Source organism: Pipistrellus hanaki, assembly GCF_964339955.1.
Source record: "Pipistrellus hanaki genome assembly, chromosome: 11".
Taxonomy (NCBI): Eukaryota; Metazoa; Chordata; class Mammalia; order Chiroptera; family Vespertilionidae; genus Pipistrellus; species Pipistrellus hanaki.
In genome coordinates this window covers 13,592,854-13,606,345 of record NC_140513.1, presented here as the reverse complement: position 1 = coordinate 13,606,345, position 13,492 = coordinate 13,592,854, and the positions used below count along the sequence as shown (strand labels likewise).

At 42.0% G+C, this 13,492-nt stretch overlaps 1 long non-coding RNA gene across 2 annotated transcripts in view; it reads right to left on the bottom strand.

Moving 5' to 3' along the window:
- Nucleotides 1–2,474: 2,474 nt before the first annotated feature.
- The window catches only part of LOC311630378, a 26,230-nt gene continuing 15,212 nt past the window's right edge, over nucleotides 2,475–13,492 (bottom strand). The window contains exons 3-4 of one of the 2 annotated variants that reach the window (XR_014796359.1): nucleotides 3,253–3,456; nucleotides 2,475–2,813 (exon numbers count right to left, since the gene is read on the bottom strand). This is a non-coding gene — a long non-coding RNA (uncharacterized lncRNA). Of the gene's footprint in view, nucleotides 2,814–2,840; nucleotides 3,457–13,492 lie in introns of those variants that run through there. The other variant, XR_014796360.1, reaches the window with a different exon arrangement.

Below are 13,492 nucleotides of genomic sequence, written 5' to 3'. Positions count from 1 at the left end.
AGCCCACCAGGTTTTTTGGGGAGTGAGGTGTTACAGTAGGAATTAGTAGTTCATATAGTCCGGCCCTCCAGCTCTCTGAGGGACCGTGATCTGGCCCCCACTTTAAAAAGTTTGAGGACCCCTGCTTTAGATCTTTAGATTTTCTCTCAAATCAAAACCACCAACTTGAGAAACCCAATGCCTTATTAAGGCATTAAGCTCAATGTTTCCTGGTTGGAGGTTTCCTTTCCTCTTGAATGCTTCCAAACTCAGAAGCTGATGCAGCCCCAGCAGCGGGGATGGGGGCAGAGTCAGCCCACGCCTACACCAAGCAGGCAATCTGGAGTTTTGCTTTCTCCCTCTGCACCCTTCTTGCTGTTTTGACCTGACCTCAGACAGATAACCCTAAGACCCAGGTCCCTGGGCAGGCACCAGGTGTCTCAGGAGTTATCTGTCCAGCAACCTCACTCCTTGGCCCAGTGTTCTCAGTTCCTGTCCTCAGTTTCTCACACACCCATTCTCCAAGGCCCAGCCTGCCAGGAGCTCTGTATCAAAATGTGTCTGCATAGACACCCTTAGAGTATCTTATATTGTCTCCAGGTGTCCTACATGTCCCTCTTCAGGAACGAAGAAGCAACTGTTAGGTAGTTAAAGGTGACTTACCCCAAAAGGACATTTAATGTCATCTTTCCCAGGAGCCAAAAAAGAAAAACAGTTAAATCTTCAGCTGGCAACTTTGACCTCTCTGTTCAAGTACACAACTTAATCATGGTATAAAATACATCAATGCAGTCTGATTTTAGGGGACCCATAAAAAGCTGTGGAAATCTCCTATGCTGTGGAAATCTCCCTGGGTTGGTAAGCTATGTATTTTATCACCATTCAGACAAATTCCAAGCTTCTTTAGTCTGACATCGGTGGCCACACATGACCTGGCCTTGCTTTCTCTCCAGCTTCATCTTGTCTCCTCCCACCTGAACCCTGAACCCTGAACCCATGGCCCCCCAGCAGACATCTGACACCTCCAAGCTTTTGTATACCAGTTTTGCCTCAGGATTGCCCATCTTGACACTATTTCCTTATTTAACTCTTCCCTATCTTTTCAGACTCAGTTTTTGGGGAAGCTCCTTGGCAAAGCATTTCCTGACTCTTCCAGAGGATATCATATTAGCTGCCCCTCCAGGCTCCCAGAGTCCCCTGCGATGACTCATCATGGTACTTCCTGGACCATCCTGCCAACATAGGTCCCCCTGTCCTCTTATTCTTCATACCAGACCCTGCTTAACCCCCCTAGAAATGATGGTATTTGTAATGATTTAGTTTACCAGGTTGTTTTCTGTTTCCCCCACTAGCCTATGGGCTCCCTGAGGGCAGGGCCAGGTATCTCATTCTTTACTGCCAATGAAAGTGCCCAGCACAGCGCCCTGGAAAGAGCAGACCTCAACACACACTTCTTGAATGGAAATGACACATCATACTGTGTTATATTCATCTGTTTATGTTTCTAGCCCTACCAGCAAACCCTTTATGGGCAGGGACGAAGGCTTGTTGCTATTTGCTCCCAGTGCCCAGCACAGAACCTGGCACACAAGAGACTAGTCAATGTGAAATAAATGCATAAATGAAGGAATTGAATGAGTACAGAGAAGAACTAACATGAAGGCAGGATGAACAAATGATCACATAAAGGAATTCCAACTGACCTTTCTGTTACTTTCACTGTTTGAAATAAATATAAGGTTCCTGTCTTGCTTCTGTGCACCTGTACTGCTGAAAAATTATAATGGAGTTGGTCAAGGTTAACCTTTAAAAAACAATCACCACAGAAATCTAATGACTGTAGCAGCCTTTTAATGAATAGGCAAGACATTGATATCAATTTACATTAATTAGTAAGGCTAAGATATCCTCGCAAAATGTCTGCTTCCTTAACCTTCTAGATTTGTATCAAATATCACCTCTTGGGGTTTCCGAGTTTCCTATTTTGAAAAAAGTTTGAGTCACTGTAGCAACACTGAAGTGTGTGTGTGTGTGTGTGTGTGTGTGTGTGTGTGTGTGAGAGAGAGAGAGAGAGAGAGAGAGAGAGAGAGAGAGAGAGAGAAGGGAAAACTAGTTTTTTTCTACTACTTTCACAGAACTTCACTTCTGACACCAAATATGTGGGTTTCTCCAACATTGACAATTCGATTCAATTCTGACACTATCTACTTGGAAATAGAATCAGATTCCACATGTTCAGGGCTCAGTCCCACAAGATTGTTTCTACCCTCACTTCAGAAGCCAATCGCAAGTCCAGGCCTCCAGTACTTCTGACCGAAGAGCTATAAATCAAGGGTTCCCGTGACCCACCTCTTGAGTTTCCAAATTTGCTAAAATGGTTCACAGAACTCGGGAAAAGAGTATACTTACTAGGTAACAGTTTATTATAAAGGACAGAGCTCAGGAACAGCCAGTTGGAAGAGCTGCATCAGGCAAGCAAGGTGTGTGTGGTGGGGGTGGGTGGGGGGTGGGGAGAAGTGCATGGAACTTCCTTGCCTCTGTGGGTGTGCCACCTCTCTGTGTTCAGCAACCCAGAAGCTCTCTGAACCCCATTGTTTAGGGACTTTTATGGAGGCTTCATCACAAAGGCACAATCAATTATTAACTTAACCTCCAGTTCTTCTCTCCTTCCCAGAGGATGGGGAGTAGGGCTGAAAGTTCCAAGTTTCTAATCATGTCTTGCTCTTTCCTGTGACCAGACCCCACCCGGAAGCTATCAGGAGCCCATCAAGAGTCTCCTCATCAGAACAATAAATGCTCCAATCACTCAAGAAATTCCAAGGACTTCAGGCACTCTGTCAGGAACAGGGGTCAAAGACCAACTGTCAGAACATAAAACTCAAAATATATATTTCTTATTATATCACAACATCACAGTGTTTGTTCCATACTAATAATACTCATGGTATTAAAAATACAGTCACTACTTAAATGTCTTTAGCGGTAAGTAAAGTAACCATAATGCCCCAACTTTCCTAGTCAGGGCACAGCACTGATAGAAGACAGACAACAACCAGAAACTTTAAACCCGGGATAGCGCTAGAATATTTTGGGTGGGTAGGCAGCACACCCACAAGTATTTCTACTTTTACATAGGTGTGATCCTCATATTTAAACAATTATACACCAGCTTTTTCTCTCATTACTTAGCAAACATTTTTTTAGGTTGCGATATACTCTTTAATATTTCCTCCAAAAAAAGTCATATATCCTTGTGAGCCTCTTTTTTCTCACCTGTAATCTCTTCATCTCCGATGACACCTCTCCCAGAGCTCTTGAGAGAAGGTTTTATTTTATTTATCATCAATCCTCTAATGAATTGGAGAATGCAGGCTGTGGGGGGCTCACACACCCCTTTGTGGAATCCCGGCTCTGCCACTTCCTTGTTATGTTACCTTGGGCAAGTTACTTGGCATCTTTGATCCTCCATTTTCTCATCTGTAAATTAGAAATAATAGTGCCTTAGGCAGAGAGTTGGTCTAAAGATTAAATGGAGTTTTAAATAATATTTAATCCAATGTTGACACATAGTAGCTCTTAATAAACAATAGCTGATATTGTTGTTGTTGTTGTTCTACTTTGCTTTTCCATAGAATATCATTAATTAACCCTTACCAAATGATGTTCTATTCCTTATTCTTATTGGTAATTCTGCAAGGTACTTCCTCAGGCATACAGCTTTTTTTTCTTCCCCAAATTATCTATCTATCTATCTATCTATCTATCTGTCTATCTTTGATTGATTTTAGAGAGAGACAGAGAAAGGGAGAGAGAGAGATGTGAGACAGAAGCATCAACCGGTTGCCTTGTGTACATCCTGACTGGGGATCGAACCTGCAACCTTTTGGTGTATGGGATGACATTCCAACCGAGTCACCCAGCCAGGGCCCAAAATTATCTTTTCAGATTAAATTCCCAGGAAGAGCCAGCAAGACACTGTCTTCTCTGTGTCTGGTGAGCTCTTGTTTCTTCCAGAGCCTCACCGTCAGAGAACCTCTGATCCCCAAAGAGAATGAATCTCCCCTGCCCCATTTTACCTACCACAAAACATCTCCCTCATAGGCACTACTAGGTCCTCTCCCTCCTATCCAACTCCTACACGGCCCTAGAGGGTTTCTCTAGAAATACATGTTTTCTATGGAGGTTGGGGGAGGGGGGCGAAGGAGTGTCTCTTAATGGCTGGCAAGACTGTAATTTGGAACAAGTCAAAGACAGGCAATTAGAATATTTGTCATTCTCTTTGATTCCAGCAATTGCATCTCCAGGATTTTTCCCCCCCCATAGATATACTTAAAAAATGTGCAAAATGGAATATCTAAGATTATCAGGGCAGCACTGCTTAAAGTAAAAACACAGAAATCACATAAATGTGACTGGGGATTATTTAAATAAATTACATAACACCCATATACTGAATATCATAGAAAGAGAAAACTCTATGTAGTAAGATGGGGGCATTCCCAAGCTATATTAATATTTTTAACTGAAAAAAACAAGGTACAAACCAATGTGTAGCATGTGTGAAAAGTCAAAAATAGTGGAAAGAATAGATGTATGTTCTTGTTTGTACTTGTGTAAAACACTGTTGAAGGACACGTAAGAAACTGTAACATTGGCCACCTCTGGGAGAGTACTGGTGTCTGGTAGACAGGGACTGAAAGTAGATTTTTCTGTGTACAGGTACCCTTTGTTGTGTTTGAATTTTAAACCATGTGACTGTATTCTCTAGTCAAAATAATAACAATAATAGACAGAAAACACACGTGGTTGCCAAAACCGGTTTGGCTCAGTGGATAGAGCGTTGGCTTGCGGACTGAAAGGTCCTGGGTTCAATTCTGGTTAAGGGCATGTACCTTGGTTGCGGGCACATTCCCAGTAGGGGGTGTGCAAGAGGCAGCTGATCGATGATTCTCATCGATGTTTCTAACTCTCTATCCCTCTCTCTTCCTCTCTGTGAAAAATCAATAAAATATATTATTAAAAAAAAAAAAAGAAAAGAAAAGAAAAGACGTGGTGGAGACACAAATATATTGCTCTATGTGCTGTTACTAAAGGGATGGCAGAAGAATTCATCCTCTGGAGAAAACTGCTCCTGTGTTAGGGGGGAAAAACAACAACAAAAAACTTCTAAGAGCCTTTTGGTTGTGCAAAGCCAAAGCTCTGAGCCCAGTCTGGAAGGGAAAGGTCACCATCGGAAAGTAAAGGACGATCTCTTCAGGTGAAAAGGTAGTTATGATTTTCAGTAATTCTCCTCTGGGGTGGACTCCAGGGGCAGGAGTCGGGGGCATTGGGAAGTGGGAGGAGAAAAAGGGAACGAGAAGGGCCTAAATAAGAATAAGTAAGGAGAATGGACCTCCAGCCCTGAGATGGCTCTCTATAATGGTGTAAGGCTGAAAGCTTTTAGAACAAGTAGCTTGTTTGGGGGGAGGCCAAATCCTGCTATTCTATGTGTGGCAGGATGTGAAGGTTCAATTTGTTTTCGTACTAAAACAGTCTGAAGTTGCCTCCCTTTCCTTGCCAACTTAGGGCAATTATTTTTCCTCACTTATTTTGCAGTCTGAATGTTGAGCCCTCCCTATGCTTAAAGAAAGGGTAATCCGCCGGGACCGGTTTGGCTCAATGGATAGAGCGTCGGCTTGGGGACTGAAAGGTCCTGGGTTCGATTCCGGTCAAGGGCATGTACCTTGGTTGTGGGCATATCCCCAGTAGGGGGTGTGCAAGAGGCAGCTGATCGATGACTCTCTCTCATCGATGTTTCTAACTCTCTATCTCTCTCCCTTCCTCTCTGTACAAAATCAATAAAATATATTTAAAAAAAAAAAAAAAAAAAAAAAAGAAAGGGTAATCCATTCTCTTTTGGTTTGTTTGTATTAGTTGCTGATGAACCAGGCCCTAGATTTAATAGATCAACAGTCTGTTAAGAACTAGAGAAAAACAGAGGAACCAGAAGAGACAGAGAAGGAAGTACTATGGAAGAGACCAGAAAAGGGGAAAGATTTTCTTAAAGTAGAAAGAGAGTAGGAAGAGGAGAAGAAAGTGAGAGAAGGCCACCACAAGCACCACACCGGCCTAGGAGCTGGTCTGGGGCAGTTTACCAAAAAGGAAGAGGACATGAAGCTCAACTGAAACAGGTGACTGGTACTCACCAAGAAGGCTTCCAGGGACACAAGGCATGGGGTAAGAGCTAAGTCACTGCTACAGATCGCTCAGCCATCACCAGAAAGAGAACCTCCTCTTGCCTGCACCAAACTTGTCCATATACATTGTGCCTCTCTAGGCAACTGGTGAATAAATAGGTCACCCCATTAGCATTGGTAACTCACTGGATGCCTGGTCAGCTAGAAAGATGCCCATTCATACCATACAACTTCAACAGGAACCTGCCCTATTACTCTAGGTGATATATGCCCCAGGGGAAAATCTATAAGCCCAGAGCAAGGGAATGGTACCCTAGACCCAGTGAAGTGATGACAAGAAAGTTCTGGGCATCTGTGCCTGGTGGGGGAAAGGGAACAAGAAAAGTGGGAGCTGAACTGAACAAGTTCAAATCCTCCTAAGATGGGACAGTGGATAATGACACTGCTGTTACATGTAAATAGGGACAATCTGGATGACAGGGTCTGGGAAATTTGACAATATTACTCACCTGATTAAACTTTCTGAGAGCTACTCTCCATCTCTAGGGTAAATTTCAAAATGTTCAACTTGGTGCATTAGTTAGGATAGACTAAGTTAAGCTGCAGTAACAAATTAACCCCCCAAACCTAATGACTTAACACATGGTACATTTGCTCTACATAATCACTCACAGACTCAGAATAATGTAAGGGCCACCATCAAGAAGCTATACCACTTAGAATGTGCAGCCTCCTTGGTCAATGTGGCAATGTGTAGGCTCCTAGGAAAGCTTGCTTTTTTATACTTTAGCCCAGAACTGACACATGTGACTTCCATTTACAGCATATTGGTAAAATTAGCCACGGGAAATGTGGGGAGTAGATGGATACTTGGTGAGCAGTAAAAATCTCTGCGCTACATAGCACGCAAGACTCTTACTGATCTGGCCCCAGGGCCTCATCCAGCTTCATATCCTGCCACTACCCTGCTTCCCAACTCATAATCTACTTCTGTTCATGGGAGTCATCTCTCAGCTCCCTAGCCATGTCCTTGAACCAGTGCTCTCCCATACCTTTGCTCATGCTGGTTCCTGACCATAAAATGCTCCCTTTCCACCTTCTCCACCTGCCCAAATTCTAAGCCCAGCTCAAATGCCACCTTCCCCATTTCTGGCCCCTCAGGGCCACATCTCTTTTTATACACTACTAGTGGCCTGGTGCATGAATTAGTGCATATTGAAAGAAAATGAATTAGAAAAAATATTTTAATATCACTATTTGCCCTTTCTCTATAATAGAAGTGTCAACCAAATTCATGATCAATAATGACAGATCAAAACATATGCATGCAACTGGTGCCAGTGAGAGCTTTATATATATTGTGTATGAGCAAGTCAACTTAGCCTTTTATATATCCTATATAATAAAAGCCTGATATGCTAAGTGTCCAGTCTTCCCATCGTCTGTTCAACCAATCAAAGCATAATATGCTAATGATATGCTAAGGCCACTCAATCACTCACTATGATGTGCACAGACCACCAGGGGGCAGACTCTCCGACCAGTAAATTAGCTTGCTGCTGGGGTCCCACTGATCAGGTCTGAGTAAGAGGGGCTGAACATGCTGTGGAGCCCTCTCACAGTACTCCCGGCTGGCCAACCTCCCTCATCCCTTCCCGGCCCCAATCATGTACCAGTGGGGTCCCTCAGCCTAGCCTGTGCCCGCTCGCAATCCGGGACCCCTTAGGGAATGTCAGAGAGCTGGTTTCAGCCCAAACCTGAAAGCCAGGCTGAGGGACCCCACTGGTGCATAAATTTGTGCACCAGGCCTCTAGTATAGAATAAACTTGTTTAATTAGACCTGCTTTCTGATTTAGCTAAACTTTTCCCAAACCAGTGAAGCACCCTAACTTCTCTTTCAGGTAATTGTCAGCAACACAAAAGTAAGTATCAAGATGAAGCAGATTATTATTGTAGATCATGCAGAGAGAACAAAGGGTAAATTATTTCACTGCAGCAGTGTTTGACTATATTCTATGCTGTAAGAAAACCTGAAGTCATTTTCAAGGTCCACCCATTTCTTACTTCTTTTCAGTCAGATCAAGTTTCTAAGCTTTCTAAATCTCTGTTTTTTGGCTAATGAAAAGAAAATAGGATTCCACTGAGTCTCTTATCTACGTATTCCAGGACTTCTGTGAGGATCAAATGAGATGAGGTAAGGGAAAATGCTTCACAGATATTTGGTTAAAGTATAAAATGTTTCCACCTGGCTATAAAGCAAGTCATGTTCCTGGGCTGAAGAAAATGCAAGGAGGCTAGTCACTAGGAAGAGGAAGCTGGGCATTGCTATGTGACATCATTACCCAGATGGACACTTAGCACATTAACCTTTTTTATATATGTAGACACTTAGGGTCCCATAGACTGACTTCCTGCCATAGACTCTTTCACGGAGCCTGTCACGTAGTGGGCACTAAATAAATATTTGTCAAATAAATGTTCTATTTTAGAATTTTTCAAATAATACTTTGTTTGTCTTTGTCCACACCCATCCACCCACCCTATAGGTTGTGTGTTCTGGATGATACATCTTCACTTCCCCATTACCTACTGGCACTGGGATTTCTTTCAGTAAATGTTTGGGGAAGAATTGATTAGTTTGCCTTCTATTTAATTTTAAGTAGTGACTTAAAAAATAATTGCAACCTGGTCTTTTAACAATGAACATCGGCTGTGTGTATATTATACTTCAATTTAAAAATTTATTCTAAAAAACAAACAAGAAGCAAAAAAGGGAAGTATTGGGAGAGTAAATTGCACAAACACAAAGGCGCTTCTGCAAGATGCAATCACTGGTGTGTACTTTTGTAATAGCTTCTGTAAACAAAAATATTAAAGTGCTTTTGGGCTCAGGAACGTTGGCCAGAGCTAGCTAAAGCAAAAGGAACCCCATGGTTAGAAACATCCTGGCCTCTGGATCAGGAGGAATCAGTGCCCCGAGTGCTGTAGGGAACATACATGGCCCTCTTTACTACTTTCATGTTTCTCTGAGCCTATACTTCATTATTCCCACTCACTGAAAAACAGCTTTTTCACTTTTGAAAAAACAGCCACTTGAACCATCAGCCAACAGATACCTACTTTTTAATTCTTTTCCAGAGAGTAGCAGCCATATCCTCTGACCCAGTTTCAAGACCACAGAGAAGGATTCTGATTGGCTCAGCTTGCACATGTGTCCACCTGGCCCAATCGCAGGTGACCAGTGGAAAGTCCCTGGGCTTGGCTAGTTTTCATCAGGAAACAGGGGCTGAGAAGAAAAAGCCATTATGGCCCATTAAAATTAGGAAGAACTTGCCGAAACCGGTTTGGCTCAGTGGATAGAGCGTCAGCCTGTGGACTGAAAAGTCCCAGGTTCGATTCTGGTCAAGGGCATGTACCTTGGTTGCAGGCAGGTGTGCAAGAGGCAGCTGATCAATGATTCTCTCTCATCGATGTTTCTAACTGTCTATCCCTCTCTCTTCCTCTCTAAAAAATCAATAAAATATATTTAATAAATAAATAAAATTAGGAAAAACCATTCATAACAACAACAAAAAAAAGATGGTAGCTTCAGAGAGAGATCATATAAATATAAATATATCCTCTGAAAAGAATGGAAGATAAGGTCACATTATTTGGAAAGGAATTAAATGGCAGGCGCCACGTCATGCTTATTCTTCCACATCTCCTAAATATCACCCTGCAGGTATTTCCACTGCCAACTCTTATCAAATCTATCTCCCAAATCGCTTGTGCAATGGCTCCACCCTCACCATCTCCACTGTCTCAGACCTACCTTATCATCTCTGGTCTGGAGTGTTGCAACAATCTCATAACTGAACTCAGGGCCCCCTCCAGTCTAACCTCGTTCTAATCATTCACCAAATGACCTCTAAATGATCTTTCTTACAAACAGGATCCTACCATGCTCCTTTTTAAAACTCTTTATCAGCCTCCATCACCTTCTAAGCTTCTTCTTTTTTTTTTTTAGATATATTTTTTTATTGATTTCTGAGAGGAAGGGAGAGAGTAGAAACATTAATGATGAGGGAGAATCACTGATCAGCTGCCTCCTACAGGCCCCACACTTGGGATCGAGCCCACAACCAGGGCTCATATATATATGAAAACAGAGCAGAGAGTGTTTTGAAGATACTATCTTGCTTGTCTTAAAGATGAGGGAGGAGCTTTGTTCCAGGGAATGCAAAGAATGAAGCTCTAGAAGGTGGAAAAGGGAAGGAAAGAGAATCTCTCCTAGAGCATCCTGATGGAGTACATCCTGTCAGCATCTTGGTTTCAGCCCTGTGAGTCGTCTAACTTCCAGAACTTTAAGAGACTAATTTGTTGTTTTAAGTTCCCAAGTTTGTGGTAATTTGTAACAACTGGAACCTAATACATCCTCCATAGTGGTTGTACTGTTTTTGCAGTCCCATGAAAAGTACAGGTAGGGTTTGTTTTGTTTTTAAACCAGGAGGAAATTTTCCCCAGAAGCCTCAAAGTAGACATCCCCTCCTATCTCATTAGCCAGAATGGTGTCACGTGGACATTCCTAAGCCAACCACTGGCAAGAATGATCAAAATTCCTCCCAGCCCTTGTCCTGAAGCTGCATCCTTCTCTCCTGACTCACATCAGGATTCTGCCCTCAAGGAAGGAGAGGGGCATAGCTTTGGGTTGGCCACAAATGGTGCCTATCTCAAAAAATAATTGCAGAAAAAAATCCTCAGTTCAATATATATTTTATAAGAGTTTTTAACTCTCTGACTAGACTCTCTGAGGGGTCATCAGCTGCAGCCTCCCAGGCCAGGACTTTCCCCTGTTCAGCCCCATCTGGCTTTGTCTAACTCTCTCCCCCTTCTTCCAGAGCAGACAGGGCCAGTGAGTTCTGGTTGTGAGTCACCAAGGTTAAATAAGGCTCTGTGAGCACATGGGCCTGTCTTCTAGAAAACTGTCCCACTTGCAAATACTGACTCAAGTCCTATTAAGGGAATCTTTTCTCTTTTCTTCCTGTTTTAGCTTTTCTCTGACATATTATCCTAGAATTTCAGAGTTGCCAAGGCCCTCAGAGGTAGTAGCAACAATAATAATCATATTAACATATAATATTTTATGGTAAATACAACAGCTGCCATTTTTATTGAGCATTTACTATGTTCCAGGCACTTTGTATGTATTATTACATTTAAGCCACAGGTCTTCTTAATAAGGTAAACATTATTATTGTGTCTGATAGATTTTTAAACCTGAGAAAAGAAAAAATGAATTGTTCAAGGTAAATGCTGGCACCAGGGTTCAAACTGAGATCTGTGAATACTCTAGGCTTTTTGTTTTCAAACTTCATGAAGTCCCTAACTTTTCATTCTACAGAAGATAAATGATAACTCAAGGTAAGGAGGGTGGAGCAGAGGGGGTGCTGGAAGGCATGAGCATCTTGCTCAGTTCACATGACCCCGGAGTGGCCACACAAATGGCTGCCTCTCTAGTGCAATAAGCAGCTCACATTAGCTTTGCTCTCTCCTCTGAAGGAATCAAGTATTTACTAATCATCTGTAACTGTGTTTAATGAGAGGGAAGGGGTTGGTCCTTTTGCAAAATGAGAGCAATGAAAACATTTCTCATTGTGATAGTTAAATTCACAATTTTGAATTTATCTGGCGTTGTTGGAGGATTTTTAGAAAATTGTATTACAGCTTGATGAGTGCCTTACAATTTATAAAACTATTTCAAATATTTTCTCTCATGTAATACTTTCTTCAGCTTTGTAAGCAGGAAGATACGATTACCCCACTTCACAGTAAGGACACTAGGGCCCAAAAAGATTACATTACTTGCAGAGCCAGAGTCAAAACCTAGGCCCTGTCCCTCGGAAGGAAGCTTGTTCGCTATGAGGGCCTGACATCCAAGGTCAGGCAATTTTCCTATGAATTTTACACTCATATTTTCAAGTTAAAAAATTAATGAAGATTTTAGTTGGCTGAGGTGATTTTATTTTTTAACTGAGATTTTTGCACTGAATAAATAAACTTAGTGAGTAATGATATCTTTATAATCACAAGGCTTCCCACCCTTCATCCTTTATGTCTCCAAGTAGAACTGAGACCCTTTGCAGTTTTTGCTGAGTGTAATCCTTTACAAATTGCCTTGGTAGCTAATTTGAATAACAGCTTCAGTTCTGTTATGCTTTTTTTCTAATTGATTACACTGCATTATTTTCATTTCCAGTTAGAAACTTGATACTTGGTTGAGCATTCCTGTTGTTTCCAAGAGCTTTTCAGTTAATTTGCTTCAGTTTTCAGCATAGGATTATACCATCTGCAAATATTAAAAAAAACAAAAAAACAAAAAACACACACAACACAAAAACAAAAACCTGTTCTCCTAGTTCCACCATAAGTGCTCTTTCTACCACATGATACTGCATTTTTCCACTACTTTGCATTTTCCAGATAACTAAATGGCTTCTTTAAATGCCAAAATATTTAGAAATATAACTGCCTGAGTTGACAATCTTTCTCAAATGAATTACCATGTGTAGCAAACAGCTGTGGTTTTGCCTGCACAACACATCTTTCCCCCATCTTTTTTAAAAAATATGTTTTTAATTTCAAAGACAGGAAGGGAGAGGGAGAAAGAGATAGAAACATCATTAGTGAAAAAGATATAAAATCATCTATTGGCTGCCTCCTGCCTGCCCCCTACCGGGGATTGATCCTGCAACCACAGCATGTGCTCTGACTGGGAATGGAACTGTGACTCCTTCCTGGTTCATGGGTCAATGCTCAATCACTGAGCAACATAAGCTGGGCATTCTTCCCCATCTTTTGATGGAGGCCCCTCTCTTTCTTTGGAGGAACTACCCTTCCTGCACCCCATGAGGTGACTGTCCATCACTTGATCTCATCCACATACCCCTAACCCTGACTCCACTACAGGCTGACCTGAGGACTCTTCCAAGAATTTGTGTCTTGAGAGAAGGGAAAATTGGCCAGAAGTACTCAGGAGTGGTGTCATCTAGAAGGCAGGCCCTAAGGAGACGTCCACATTTGGGCCTGGGGTGGCCCTGATTTCTGCCTCCCAACGCCTGATTATTCAAGTGCTCCTTCCATTCCAGGAGTTTCCCAATATTCTTCAATATGTTCTGTTTGCTTCTGTTACAAGTGATCAGATATCAGTGCCCAAAAGTTGGTTGCAGATATTAGACGCTGCTGTCAATGTAACTGTATCCCTCCCAAAAAGATATGTTAAAGTCCTAATCCTGAAATGTGGACTTATTTGGAAACAGGCTCTTTACAAAAGTAGTTAAGTTAAAAATGAGGTCATG